Source organism: Homalodisca vitripennis, chromosome 4 (assembly GCF_021130785.1).
Source record: "Homalodisca vitripennis isolate AUS2020 chromosome 4, UT_GWSS_2.1, whole genome shotgun sequence".
Classification (NCBI taxonomy): domain Eukaryota; kingdom Metazoa; phylum Arthropoda; class Insecta; order Hemiptera; family Cicadellidae; genus Homalodisca; species Homalodisca vitripennis.
In genome coordinates this window covers 74,898,994-74,914,953 of record NC_060210.1, presented here as the reverse complement: position 1 = coordinate 74,914,953, position 15,960 = coordinate 74,898,994, and the positions used below count along the sequence as shown (strand labels likewise).

The following is a 15,960-nucleotide window of genomic DNA, read 5'->3' as shown; positions in this document are numbered from 1 at the left end:
CACCCGTAAATTCTGCGTTAATACCGACATGTTTGTTCTTGTTCAGGCCCAGTATAAACAATACGTATGCAAATTAGCAATATCTTAGGTTATGACAACCAATCCGCTCTCTTATAACATAAATAATTCAGCAATGGAGCGAGCGCTTCTTCGCTGACAGATACAAGATAAATTGTATGAATACTTCAAAGAAATTATAAAAGCCTGGGTTTTGTGGTGAAGGTATTGTTGCTTAAAATTTATCATGACTCAACTTAGGGAACATGTTACAGAATTTAAAACCGTCATCAAGTCTGACATCTATTAAAAATGTTCCTATATACAGAATTACACTATTCACATAATTTATATTACTAAAAGAGAATGGTATTTATTAATAATACCAAGGCTATTGCAGTTTATTGTATTTTTAACAGATAATCGCATAAATATGCTATTAAAGAAATAAAGACCGCCATTGGAGTTCAATAAAATCAAATTATAATAAATATGTTTTATTCTATTTTATTTGTAGTACTAAAACTTTCGTCATGATTCATTTTATTTATTATTGGATTATTTTGAGTAATTTAATATTACGAAGGCGGAGTTTTACTTTCAGTGTACTACAGAAATATTATATGGTGACACATGAGGTAGTCTAGGGTACCAGTCCACTTTTCACTAGAACTTGAGATCCTGTGACGAGGAAACAGTATGTCACAACACACTCAGAGTCTCTCACCGTTATGTTGTGACTCGATTTTGTTGAAACCATATTTGCTCCATGTAAAGGTTTGAATATCAAAATTGCGACATAAATATGTCATGTAGAAAAATAAAATAGTATCTTGAACTAACATCATTCCAAGCAATGAATCTTTCCAAATAATATTGATCAATAATTTTAATTTTTGTTTCCCACTCACAGCAAAAGTCAAGCACTGTCATAAGACATTTCTTGTAAATTTATAGTTTTTAATGGTACCGAGAACTGAAGCTTTACTTGTTTAAGGAGTTCCATTTTATTTTCAGCCGTCATCAAAAACACACTTCATCAGAGTTTTTATAAAAGAGCCAATCAGTGTTACGATCATAAAAGTCAATATACACAGATTCTTTTAGTTTCCCATCTTTCCTAGAAGCTTTAGAAGCTTTAGTATACGGATATACTCAGGTGACTTGAAGAGCTTAATTATTTATGAAGTTTTAATTTCATAATATAATGAAGAATTTATATGCGATGAAGTAAAATGACTTGTGATATAGGGACATTATGCACAACATTGAAATACGAGTGGAAAGTCATTAAACAGTAATACATGAATAATGCATTTATAAATATCTCATACTTATATAACTAAATAGGTAATAAAGTATTTTTAAGAAAAGTTTGACGTCAGAAAAATAAACATACGCGGTATTAATCTGCGACTGATTCACATACAAGCGGCTGTGAGCACCCTCTACTACAAACAGCATTTATATCACATTAAGTTTTTTGAGTAGTTTTAAATCATAAAGGAAAAATATTTAATACATAAAAATTGAATTTTGTGCTTCATTTTTTATGTAATATTTAGAGCAACTTATAAGTAGAGTCATTAAACGTATAAACTCATTAAAATAAATAGAAAAGTAGTTCTTGTAATGAGTGAAAAATAAGTTGATTGATAATAATAAATCACCATGGTAATAATTTTATTTTAAAATAATAATTCAAATTTCCGAAGAATTCCGCAACACAAAATTGTAAAGGTTACTGTTTGGCGCTTTGTAAAGTTTCCTGGTTACCAACCAATTAAGCTTCTATAAAAAAAAAAAATATAAAATAAAACTGTTTTTAAATATTTAATTTAAAAATCGTTTATCGCACGGCCATTACGGTAATCCTGTGATCATCAGATTTTCATAAAATGAAGCTTAATGAATAAACGCTAAGGCTATAAAGTCAGCGTGATTATTTTAAATCCAAAGTTAATTGACTGTTCCTAATCCGGCTGCTGTTTTCGAACGAGTCCTCGTTACAGGATACTGTGAATTAGTTCTACTTCCATTAAGTGATATCAAATTTGTGTAATTAAACAATCAACCTTAAGCTAACCTACCACGCGCTTGCAATGGACAGTGAAAAACTATTATTTATAAATCTTTTTTTTAAATATTATTCCGTCCGTATAATATATATATATATATATATATATATATATATATATATATATATATATATAATACTATACAACGTATGAATCCAATGGTTTTTTTATTTATTCAAAGGCTGATATTTTAAAGATGCTACGCTACGAAGTTAACATAGGAGGAAACCTTTCAGTAATTTAATATTAATTTATTTAGTTTGCTTATGACACAAAATTTAAAAAAATGGGGCGAACGAAGATTATCGTTTAAATAATTAATTCTCTTGTTTGTTAAACTGATGTCTGATAATATGAGCATTAATTTAGAATTTTTAAACATTTTTTACAATAGTACCATGTTATTATTAGTATTTTTTGTATTAATTCTTTATTAGATTTGTATTCAAATTACCTAAATTACTGAAGAATATAAATAATTTTAAACTCAATATTATTGTTCAAAACCTTTGACGCCCATTGTTTTAGTTTAGATAACATTTAATTTGCATAATTTCATTTATCTAGACAAGGCTGTTGAAGCATGTCATTTTTCATCCCATGATTAAAATTCGGAATTAATAATCTCCGAATTGATCTATAAGAAATTAGTAATGGTTTGAACCGTTTAATCTTCACTTAGCTCTCAGGCACGAGAATTTAATCTATGGTTACCTCAACGTGATCAACGTTTAATAAATATCTCAGCAGCTTGTGGATGAGTGTCTGGAGAATGATTAAAGTCATGTTACCGCCCATAAAACAATATGAATTTTATTACGCAGCACGTAAGAAGTTGTTATCCATATTTACACGTTTTTATTACGCTTTAATATTTATTTATATAAATCGATATTACTAGTGTTTGCATAATAATATAACACCAAATTCGTACTATTTACACTATGGCCTCTCAGTTGCGGTAAAAAGAACTCCATCGTCTTCATGAATCTTTGTAATTAGTTACCTATTTACTGTACCCATATCATGTAATATACATCATGCTGCATCTATCACATCTACTCATATAACGTCTGGAACAAAACAACTATGAAATTGTTTAATGTGTATTAAAAGACATTCCCTTATTGAAATAATTTAACTATTAATTATTCTTATTTATTTATCGCGGAATTTTATCGACGAAGTGATTCAATAAATTGTTTGAATAAATATTCTAAACGTAATTGGTGCGCTAATTGAGATAATTATTGAGCTACACTAAACAGGCACAGTACACGACAAAGCACACAACTACGACACAAAGGGGGCAAATGAGTTTGTTCACTACCGTTGCTGTGAAGCAATTTACTATGCAGAAAACTGTGCCTTGTCCCGCAAAGAAAATTGTTTTTATAAAACAAAAAATACACAGGGCATTATAACAAGTAAATAAAGGGGAATAAAACTATACACATTTTTTATATCGATTGCATTAAGCGATATCTTCCAATTAGAAGCATAAATGTTGTCAATTTTGAATAATCACTTTTAAGAAATAACCTCAATAATGTGTATCACTGTAACTCTCAATATATGTTTGTATAATAGTAATCTTTTTCTAAAAAAAAATAGTTTAATTCAGACAGTGGACTAGTCACGAAAATCCCATTAGACAGCAACGAGCTATGGTTGCCTGTGTATAAACCTTTTCTAACCATGAAAGTAGTTATTGAAAGTTTTGTAAAAGTCCAGTTTTTAACTGTTGTTTAGTTGTTATATTTTTATATATATTATAGGTTTATGTCATGCATTAAAAAGAGATTGTTATGCCATATATTTTTATATATATATATATATTATATATCTAAATATATATTATATATTTATATTATATCGTGATTATTATACTAAGTGATATAAAATGGAACCCACATAATGTCATCAGCCCCCAAATTCTGTGAATATATTTAAAAAGTATAATAGAGTAAGTTTTAATATCAAATATTTAATCTATAACGCCATAGGCTTTAAATAATAATATAATTATAAAAACAATAAAATGTTTTAAATATTTTCAATAATTGTTCATCTGTGTGTATGTTGGCTACTTTCACGTGTGCTACAGATTATATGTTTCAATAAATCATTACGCTTAATATGTGGGCTATAAAACCATTTAACGTGAAATTAAGAACCTAGCATGTATAAGTAATTAATGTATGAATATTTTATTTCAGTTATTACTGTTTTACCTAATAGAAAGGTATAATTTTCTAGCTAGAATAGAGTACAATATACAAGAGAAGATGACGATCTGTACAGATTGACCCACTTCTCCACTCACTTACCCCTTCCATATCCTCTCCCGGCCGCTTGTCTCCCTCTGGCTGGCTGATGTCTTCGTCGATATTGCTGCATAAAACATTTTACCCTGTCAAGATTGGGTGGACCGAAATTGAACAGGACTCTCACAGTTTTGAACAGAAATACATACAAATTTATGCAAAAATAACTGTTCTGTAACGTACCTGTATGTCAACTTTGGTGAGTGTGTTATGAGATGTTTGATCTGTTGTTATTCTGATGATGTTATGTTACATTATTTTACATTTTGGCAAACAAGATTCTCGATGGCGTCTTAACATTGCCTACTTTATATATTTATCAGGAAACCCTTTTTGTGTCTTTCTAAGTTTTATAACTTCCGTGAGGTAAAGGATTTATGAACACTTACAACCGCAGGCGTTTCTTACAAGTAATACTACTCGCAACTAAAAATCGGTGACTAGAGGCGAGAAAAATAATATATAAACCATGTACACCATTGTCCTGATAGTGGTTTTGAATTTTTAACAGTTGCAGCTGTACAGAAATAAAACACAATTTGAATATAGCCTATTTCTGATTTCTAGCAGCGACAAATCTTAAATTTAATTTTTTATGATTAAAAGTCATAGGGATGGTGTTTTTAACAAAAGGAATATCTTGATATGTAAATATAATTCCAGCTTGATATGTAAATAAAAACAATAGCTAAAGAAAAAATTCTAAAAGTTGCACTACTTTTAAGTAAATTTCAATAACAATTAATTCCTTCAACTAATTGGGATTTGCTAGATAAATATTTACAAATTGAAAAGTAAACGTCTATCAAACTGTATTTAATAAAATTGATATTCTTATGTATAGTATATTTTATAACTTTAATAAGATATACATTATATATATATATATATATATATATATATATATATATATATATATATATATATATATATATATATATATATACTCAGCTTCATATTACACTAGGCATTATATTTAAAGATAGATATATTTTATAAAATTGTAGGAATTAAATAAAAAACATGTGTTTATGCGTATGCTGATAATTTCAATGAATGATTGAAGTTATAATTTATTATTTAAACATAATTTCTTCACTATTTTTCTACGGTTTCATAGAGTATAACAAGTCTTGACATCTCTAAATATAATTCTAATACAATCATATTTAAAAGAGTATGGGTCGAATAAATCAGTAACAAAGTTTTAAATACAAATAAATACAACGGATTACCGAAAGTCCCGTTAGAACGTTATGTAGTAGTAATCTCACATATGGACGGATTTCCCTTTGACTTTCTTTCACACAATCGCTACCGTTGTTCCTTGGACCATGAGAAATAGACGTAATATGGTTCAAATGTCTACCATATTTCTACACGTATCAAGGTCGGCAGACGGACACACAGGCCGAGTAACGGGCTGTCCTTTAACATCTTAACCCCATTTTTAAATTTATAAGGCTGCTCCCTACATCCTTATAAACCTTTGATCAAGGGGAACCCTTGAAGTCCCTAGGCACTCTCTAGTCCCTGTCTATGGACGTATTACCCAGACAAGGAGACATACATATATATGGATGGTCGCATCTTTAATGGGTTCATCTAAAATCAATAGCGTTGAAATATTCCTAGGACCAAGTAGAACTATGTACCAAATTTTTATCCAGAGTTAACGTACAGAAGGGTGGATCGACGGCCAGACAGATGGACGGACAACAAAACATCTTGCCCGACTATTACCTGGGAGATACTGCATGTTTCTCTTCAGATAAAAAATTATCGTGCGTGCTATGACTAGAGCTGAACATTTTACAAAAATTATTATATTAAGTAATCATAATGTGTCTTAAATTCTGGATATAATGTAGTTTTTCGCAATTTAGTAACGTTTTTATCAGAACAGTGTAATTCAATGTTGGGGAAGCGAATTGGGTTTTTAATATTTTCACGGATGCAACAAAAGTAAATATTTTACCAATGCCAGTGTATTAGTAAAATTAATTGCCTCTTACAACATTTCGAAACTGTATTTCCAATATTGGATAGTAAATTAAATGTTAGCCTGGCGCTTGTTTTCAAACTGTAATTGCTTTCAGTCGAGTCCTAAATAAACATTCAGCCTGAGCCAGTGGAAATATTTAACAGCTGACCCTAGTCGATAAGAAAAGCTCAATTTTCTTTAAACTGTAATAGTGTTTAACTGTTTAAATGTCCATGAATAGTGCTATTACGTATTCGTATGTGAATAATCACACACGAAAGTATTTAAATATTGTGAAATAATATAATTTATGGTATGTACTGCTGCTTAATTGAAAGAAATTTTTTAGAAGTCAAACTTAGCAACCATTTTCTGTAGTACAATCAATACTCTTTAACAATAATTGGATGACCATATTGTGGAATAGTTTCATTCTAAAACGTATATTTTGTATTTTCTGATAAATTTATTGAAATACGTGTTGCATTCGGTTATACTACTGTAAATAGACAAAATTGCTGGTTTTGATTTTTATCGTTATACCATAATGCATTTCACTGACTGTAAGAACTTGTAGTCAATGTTGAAATAGGGTTTTCTTCATTATTATATTTCGATGAGAGGTTCTAAGTACATACGGAGACCTAATTTCCAGTGTCAACAGTAAGACAGATCTTTTTCCTGTTATCAAGTTTTAGGAAGATGTTCTCTATTTAGCTCACCTTTTGGGTGGTGATCGTACGAAATAAGGCATCTATAGATGAGAGGAGACTATGTATATGCAACCATCGTCGGAATAATTTTTTGTGGTCTTTAAGTACATTAGATCACGCTTGTGATTGATCACTGTAATGATTAATTGTTTATGTTGATATCATTTATACTTTCCAATAAAATACCTCTTGGAAAGTCCTGCAACCAATCAAATTTGAAGTTTTGAGAGACTGCTGTTAACTAAAAATCATTTCATCTTAAATTAACAGGGGTTACGGAGACATTAGGATCAACTTTAAAATTTTATTTTTGGAGTTAAAGTGACATAACCGGAAAATCTTTCTTGTCATGTAATGTTAAAATTGCCAGCGTGGTAGTATCAGTGAAGTAACTTTTTAGTGGGCACAAAATATAAGGTGGAATTAATGTTTATAAAACACTGTAGAAGAAATTTGTTTCCATTAATCTAATGAGCGTAGTTACTTTTGAAACATTTAAGACCATAGGGTTAGGATATAAACTTCTAGAGCAAAACTTGCTTCTAATTGAACATTGATAAATTTTTTATTTGGATAGTAAATATAAAAATTACGAAAGATAATATTCATAATAATATAATATAGATGTTCACATGGGGAAAATTTCATAGAACATGTTTTACTTTGTAAGTTTTGGGATATAACAAAATCAATAATTCAATCATACAATATTGAAAAAAATTATTGAAGTAAAACAAACTGCCAACACACAAACGGGACGCTATGTAAAATAACTCTTAAGTTTTGCGAACCGCTATAAACTGATTCCCGCCACGGGTTGGAAAAACACTACATGAGAGAATAACAGAATTAAGCCATCTGGAGATCGATAACGATGAGAAAATATTCCGTCTCACGCGGAAACAATCTCCTGCGGATATTCCTGCTTTTACTAGTGTAAAAAGAATCATTCGACTGGACATGTTACTGTTTTTAATACGTTTGCTATGAAGGAATGGTTTTATTATTTACTTTTCTTATTTGTTTTTTGACGTGACAACGTCTTAAATTAGGTTGCGGCTCGGAGTCACTCATGAAAAAGTGTAACGCCCGGTAACGTTACGATGCCCGTCCAGTGGGTCCGCCGCACGGGATCCGCACGGGATAAAGCAGATAACTGTGGGTCCGCCGCACGGGATAAAGCAGATAACTGTGGGTCCGCCGCACGGGATAAAGCAGATAACTATGTTTATTCGTGAAAATGTGGAGTGCTTAGATTCGTCATTTACAACAACTACAACAATAAAGGTAAATAATTGTACACTGATATTTCATTATCGTAAACTATGATTGATTGATTAATTGTTAGATTGACACAAAAGTTGAGAAACTGAGTTTATAGGTTATGTCATACTATTGACAAATGTTGATAGTGTTAAGTAAATTATTAGTTTAAATCACTCTGCAATCAATCGTAATTCAGTCGATTGAGAAGAAACAGCGCGTATTGCTAGTAACCGACCAATCACCACGCGCGGAGTTAGAATTTGACTGTGTTTAGCAAGAATTTCAAATTCCAATTTTAGTAAATGTTTTATTCAACTTTACCATTTACAATAACAAATTTTAATTAATTTCAAATTATGTACAATGTTTTAGTAAACAAAATATATTTCTAAAGTTAAAATTTGTGCAATTCTTATTTTCATTCAATTCCTTGTTCCTATTGTGCAATTTAATAATATTCATATCAATAAATATTCTACCGAGAAAAAGACGTTGTCACGTAAAATCTTCGCCCGTAAAACCGACTTTACAGGCAACCATAATTTTTTATTATTATTATGTTAAGATACTTGAGTAATATACTTATTATATAATCTAGTATTTACGGAATTCCGCTAATCTTTTACAGATTTGTTTTTCAGATCAAGGAAAGCTAAAGAAATTATTTTTAAAGCAAGTAAAAATGCATAGTGTACTGTTTGCTTGTAATAATTTTACAACTAGATCACAAATTCTATCAGGAAATAATTTTGGTGCAAGTTTTTAATTATTTTAATGCTCGGCGTCATCTTCTTCTTTTACATGTTTTCTCCTAAAACGCCCATCATATTATATTAAGTGAAACGTCTAAAGGTTGTATCTACATTATTGACTGTCCAATTTTTTTAAATTTAGGTGATAATGTGTTACAAATTCAGAAACTTTATTCAGAAAGTTTTCGAATCTTACAATATTAACCTTAAAACTTTTCAAATGTCCACCGTCTGGAAATGTAATATTTAATGTCATATAAATTTTGTCTTTTTATTAGACTAAAAAAAAAACAATAAAATGTGAAAAATTTGTATAGCTTTCTGAAATTAAAAAAAGTATACAGACGGCCAGTATTACTCGAACTTCTGTCCAATAATTATATTACACCTTTCATTTTCCTTGGGCTGAAAAAGGAATATTCTAATTATCACCATAGCGTTCACAAAACACACGATTAATAATATAATATAGGAACACAATTCTAGCATTTATATAATTTATTGTTATAAAGAAAAGAGGATAAAAATGAATTAGGTTACTCATTCAAATTTTTTTGTTTCGCTTTTCGATTGTGGCAAATGCGGAGGTTGTACTATTATTTTTACATATATGTTCGTAAATTTCTTAAAAATGATGGATTGAGAAATAAAATGTCAACAATTAAATAATACCTAACAATGCAATAAATAACCAACAACAAGATTTTCAATTTGACGATTTAATGTTATGGCTCTAATTTACAAACTTGGATCTGGAAAATGGAAATAAAGAGAGGTAATTCTTTAATAATCGTGATAAGAATTTGTCTTAAACGAATTGCTGCACAACTGATTAAATAAAAATTTTGTACAAAACACTTATAGTATTTGCAGTATCTGGTGCTGAGAAGTGACACTACAAAGTGAGCATCCGTTTGTGGCTGTTTGTGGCGTTTTTGATTACAAAAAGCAAAAATATGAAGAAATAGAAAAGCAGAAATACTAATAACTTGCTGTGTGCACATTAGACAAACGCATTTTTTTGTAACTAGACATTTTGTATGTGAGGATGTATAATTTCAAGTTGTAAATATGAAACGGGATTCGAAGATATATGAGAGATTAAAGACGATATAATGTTAGATACTGTACAAATCATCCATTGATTCACCAGGAACTCCTGTAGGACCAAACGTTTTTGGTCTCTTATTTTATAAAATATGGCCATAATCTGATTAGCAAACCTCCAAGTACTAGCCACTGCTATCCCTGTTATCTGGTTGACTGTGATTAACTCATAGAGGGCTTTATGTCCCCTATTTTAGCTTACTAACCAACTGAGTTACTTAAAGTTAAATTTTAATTTCACAAGTGTGTCCAATTACTGTAAGACATGTTAAACTTAACCAGTTATTGATCCTCATACCCACTAAACCCATATGTGGTTTAAAATCAAGATCAAGTTAAATTAAATCTGGACTGTCACATCTCGGAGAGTAATTGGTTTCTGTAGGCCTGCATCAGCATTCCAGTTGTGGAAGCAGCAACATGGACTGCTGTGTCACAGCACCATCTACACTTATCTCGAGTTTTCAGTAGTTATTAGTAATAAATTTGTGATAAAAGTGTTAGAAATATCCTATACAGAACTTAAAACTACATATAATATATTAATATAAAAAGAATGATATTATTTTTACTTGAGTGTATTACAGATAATACAATATTAGTTTGAGTTTAGTTTTATTTATGTTGACACCATCGTGTATGTTTATAAATGAGCTTCTTTTATAATTTTTCCAAAGTCTGCATTATTTTTATATTGAAATTTCAATAAAGAAATCGTATTAACTTTGTTTATTAATTGCTCTGTATTTTAAGGCATACATTTGATATTTAATATTGACTTTTATTGATTTTTATTAAAACTGCTTACATTAGGTTTTTAATAAAAATGAACCCTTATGTACTGTATTTCAAATATATGGATATCAAACAATTGAATTGTTGATAAAGTATTTGATAATAAGACATTAATGGAATATATATGCTATAGTATTGTATTAAGCTTTCAAATGCATGTGTGTTAACTTTGTAATTATTCCTAGAAGATTTTTTTAGGATTTTCTGTGGCATGTTGTGTAAATAATTAACACAATGAGTAGAAAATAGTGAACATTCAAGAAAACATAAAAAAGGTGTTTAGAAAACTTTATTTTCTGTGAAAATATATACAAAATAGAAGATATTCTGAGCGCTCACTGAAAAAAGCTACACAAAAAAAAATTGTGTAAAGGTATCATTTAATTGGTTTGGATTTGTTACTGTTTAAGAAAATGGTTCTACATAATGATTTATTTTAAACAATTTTAATTTTTACGCAAAACAGTGTGCTTCATATACTACTACAATTGAGCAAAGCGTATTAATTAAAGACATTTTATTTATTCATAAAATTAGTAATATCTAATTTGATTGAATCGTAAAAATAGTAATATGCATGCTGCATCCCTATTGAATTTGTGTTTCTCATGTCTTAATGCACCCTATGGACAAAGCAAAGGCTACCTGATAGTTGTAAACACGGTAAAATGAATGAAATAAAAATAGCTTAAAGATAAAACTCAGTAAAAATAATAGTTATTATTAAAATTAACAAAAGAAACTAGAAGATCATTAGCACCTAATAATTAGCGGTTAAATTTTAAAACGAACAAAATTATATAGTGGCCCGAGGGAAAATATAAGGGACCATTTATTGTGAAAATGCAGGTTCAAATATGTTATGTAACTTCAAGGCTTACAGTTTGTTGCCATGAGATTAATTTTGGGATACATGCAGAGCGCTAAAAGTTATGCAGAATTATAGAAATACTCAATCGGTGCAAAACTATGAGAACCCATCGCGTTGGAGGAAAGATTAATGAGACCTCTGCAAACTCACTTTGTTGTATAGGCAGTCATGCAGCTAGATGCAAGCAAAAACAAACAAATAGTAGCCAAGTGGTTATAGCCAGGTTCGTAATGTAATATTGTGCTGTTGTGTACTTTTTAATTGACACAGCCCCATTAAGTAGGGCCTGATTTCCATTACAATAGGTTGAAATATTTTGACGCTGTTGCTTAAGTGCTACAAAATAGTAAAAATGCCAAAGCCTAGATTGGACAATCCTGATTACCACAACCTTTCTTATTCATATAGTCAGAGTAACTAAAAATGAAATATTACTAGAAAGTCCTGTATGTTATAAAGCTTTTGTTTCACTTCACGGCATTACCCCTTTGCCAAAGTTAAAAAATACCGATAATTATAACCAGTAAAGAACAAGTTATAAAATATTCTTGACGATCGCACAGAAAGAGACCTTATAAGTTGAGTACAATACATAAATAATATCTAAAACCACACTCAATATTTAAAAGGGCGAAAACTTCATTATAGTCTTAATGACACTAAAAGGATATACTTTCCAGATACACTTAAATTCGTGCATAAAGTATGTGGAATATGTAATGAAATGTATCCCAATAACAAAGTGTGTGATTCTTCCTACTGGGCTATCCATAAAAATAATTACAACATTGGTTTCAGGTACCGAGAAGTGACACATGCCGCAAGAGCGATAAAAGTAGAATTAACGTAGAACAGTTATGTAACAATCTTAAAACCATAAACTAAGAAGATGCTGATAGTGTAGCTTCAATGAAAGTCCTAATTATAAATTTAAAATTCTAAAATAAGTGCAATTGAGAACATCCTAAACATATTATTCACAAACGGGAGTTTATGCTAAAGAAAACCGAAACCATTTAGGCGATATGTCTTGACTTTCAAAGCAGCTTGAGGTCACAAAACATAAAAACTAACGAAATACGTGGTAAAAGGCAGCTGTTTTATAGTGTATTTAACATTCACTGTCTATTAACAAAGCTTGACCAAACTTTGGTGGTAGAAAATCTAATGAAGTTTCTTCTATGCTTTATAATTATTTCTTTCATTATCTTGACTCTAGAGTAAAAAGATGTTATAATCTTTTATGATTCGTGGTGGGAACAAAACCAAAACTATACCCTGAAGGATCTATGTACCACTTAGTACATGATACAGACAGACCTGCAAATGGTATTTCCCATTCATCACTCCCATTTTGAGTGTTTTTCTGTTTATCTCAAAACATTGTATACTGCATATTACTTTGGATCATATGTGTACACTTTACTTATTTTTTCCTTTTGGTCAAGTATCCTTTAAAAATATATTGCGCAATTCTTTTACTGCCATACTATTGCTAAACGCTTAAGTTTTAGAATAGGCCTACCGTACGAATCATAAAAATACAAGCGCACCTCATGCTCACAATTATACCATATAAAACAGATTTTATTATTGTTTATCAGTGAAAGGTAACAAGAAGTATTGTTTTTCGGGAAAACCCTAAATTTCAATAAATTTATTTGAACATAAATGGTTTATTTTTGATTACCACCTCTATAAATTTACTGGATTTATTAATAGTCATTCAGAAGGATAACGCTTTAGGTAATAAGCATTTTAAAGTAAATTCTTTCTTTAAAAAGTAAAGATTGTAAGTGTTTGCTTTATTTTTTTACATACATTTCTAAGATTTAAAAAGGTAAATTGTGTTTTAATTGGACCGTCAACGTGTTTTCCTGCATTTAAATAAACCCTAACCATTTCCTCCATGTATGCTTTCATGTATTCATATATTTTATTTATTTAAAGAAAAGTATATATTATTTATAATTATTTTAATTTACAAACAAGGAATAAAACTTATTTTACAGCTGTGGATAATTTATTTAGTTATGAAACCGTACCTAACTTTATTTTTTAGAACTTTCCTGTTTAGTACTTACATTTTCTTAAAACGAAATCTTTGAACTCTATGTCTCCCCCCCAGCCCTTCAGATTACACTTAATATAATTGTAAATAAAAATTATTATTCTGGATATCAAGTATGTAACGTCACGCAGAAGTATCTTGATTTATGACCAAAATTTATTTTATTCGTTTACTTTTTATTTTGAATATCTATGATTATTAATCAATTATTGTTAATACTCCAGAAACCGAGGGCCAAGTTCCATATTGCATAAGCACACAACCAATCTTTCTGGAAATCGATAAAACACGAAATAGATTGTCGGTCGCGCTAGTTTTTTTTTGCATGAGATTTTTTTCTCAAATCATATTTTTCAAATCTTGACACACTTAAAACCAACCATACAAAGAGTAAATAAATGTAATCTTATAATCTAAATGCCAGCTAATCTTATACAGAGCTTTAAAATTGCTATTTCTAGTCTGTTTACCTAAATGACTGATGATGATATTATAGCTATTATTTATGTATCTGGTGGTAGGCTTTTAGTGTATAAAGCTAGAAAAAATATAATCTTGGAAACAAATTATCATTTCATATTTAACCCTTTTAGATGCTATACTATTTTGACCTTCACCAACGCTAACGATCGATTTCTTCCATTCACTTTCAGTTTTAAGATAAATCAGATTGTGTACTTTAAAATGAAAATTGGCTCTTGACTCCGAAAACATAATCTGAGACCGTGAAAGGACAGACATGGTGGTTTTCATTTCATTGATTGGTTCCGCCTTATAAAGTGAATGATAATAAAATATAAAAAGACATGCATTAGGGAACTAATCGTTAAAAAAGAACGTTAAACAAGGAATTCAACACTCGTTTCTACAAAGCGTAATAAGTATATATTTAATTAAGAACAATATGTTTTTACCTAACTATACGATACCGTATACTTTATGTATAACAAGGCATGATATAATTTTTATTACATTCAATCCACATTTATAAGCGGAACAGGACAGACGAACTTATTACAGTTCTAACAGGTATAGAAAGAACTGATAAACATCAGTTTGTAACTGAAAAAAGCTTGAAACGTTTCATAAACATTTGATCTGGAAATAGGAATGACAGGCAAATTAATCTTGACTAAAGAACGGTTCACAAAGATTAATTGAATGCAGAAGGATATCTGCAGAGTTGCCATGTCATGTAAGAGCCGCCGCCGCGCTGATGTAGCCAGTTGTGACGCCCGTGGCTATGCAGGCAGCTGTTCACATCAAACGTTTACATTCCAAACTGAAGTTTCGCCGCATTGACTTTCAATACCAGTATTCGCTGATCCGTGCCTTTTAATGACGGTGAATTCCGTTACTCTTGTTTATTCTCTAAGTAAAAAGTTACGTTTTGATATTTTAATAAATATTCTTGTAATTACATTGCATCTGATGGAACTGTTTTCAGTTATAAATGGTGAATTTATTCCGATGATGTATTTATGAGCTTCCTATCGTGTTATTATACAATTTGTAATACTAGTTTATATTATAGCACATCTACCACAGGTATTTCTATTTACTAACTAAGTTTAATTACAACATGTGCATTACAGCATAATATACCTGTTTCAATTTTTCTCTAAAAAGAAATATACAATGCCACTGCTTGTTTGCCCCCTATTCAGTACATTGATGTAACATTTAATTTGTATACACTTCTGAAAAATTATAGTATAATTATTAAATGAATATATATTTAAACATGTTGGGCTATTCAAAATAAAATATAGCAAGTAAGTAAACGGATGTATTCAACTTTCAATTATATGTTGGAAAGTAGAGTTTTACCAATACCTCAAAACTGATATTTTATTCATTCAACCTTAATGAAAATGAAACATATTTTATACGAAAAAGCAGAATTAAGTGACGTCAGGAAGAATCATATAGTTGTATGTTGCAATTTCCTACATTTACATGACCCATATTTACGTAGATTCCATTTAAATCGTATGGA

At 29.9% G+C, this 15,960-nt stretch overlaps 1 protein-coding gene across 4 annotated transcripts in view; it reads left to right on the top strand.

Annotated features, from left to right (window-relative positions):
• The window catches only part of LOC124359540, a 65,518-nt gene that overhangs the window by 15,162 nt on the left and 34,396 nt on the right, over positions 1-15,960 (top strand). For 3 of the 4 annotated variants that reach the window (XM_046812356.1, XM_046812358.1, XM_046812354.1), the window contains exon 1: positions 15,202-15,509. The exons of the other annotated variant lie outside the window; for it this stretch is intronic. The gene's annotated coding sequence lies outside the window, so the exon portion shown is untranslated. Of the gene's footprint in view, positions 1-15,201; positions 15,510-15,960 lie in introns of those variants that run through there. 4 annotated transcript variants of the gene reach the window in all.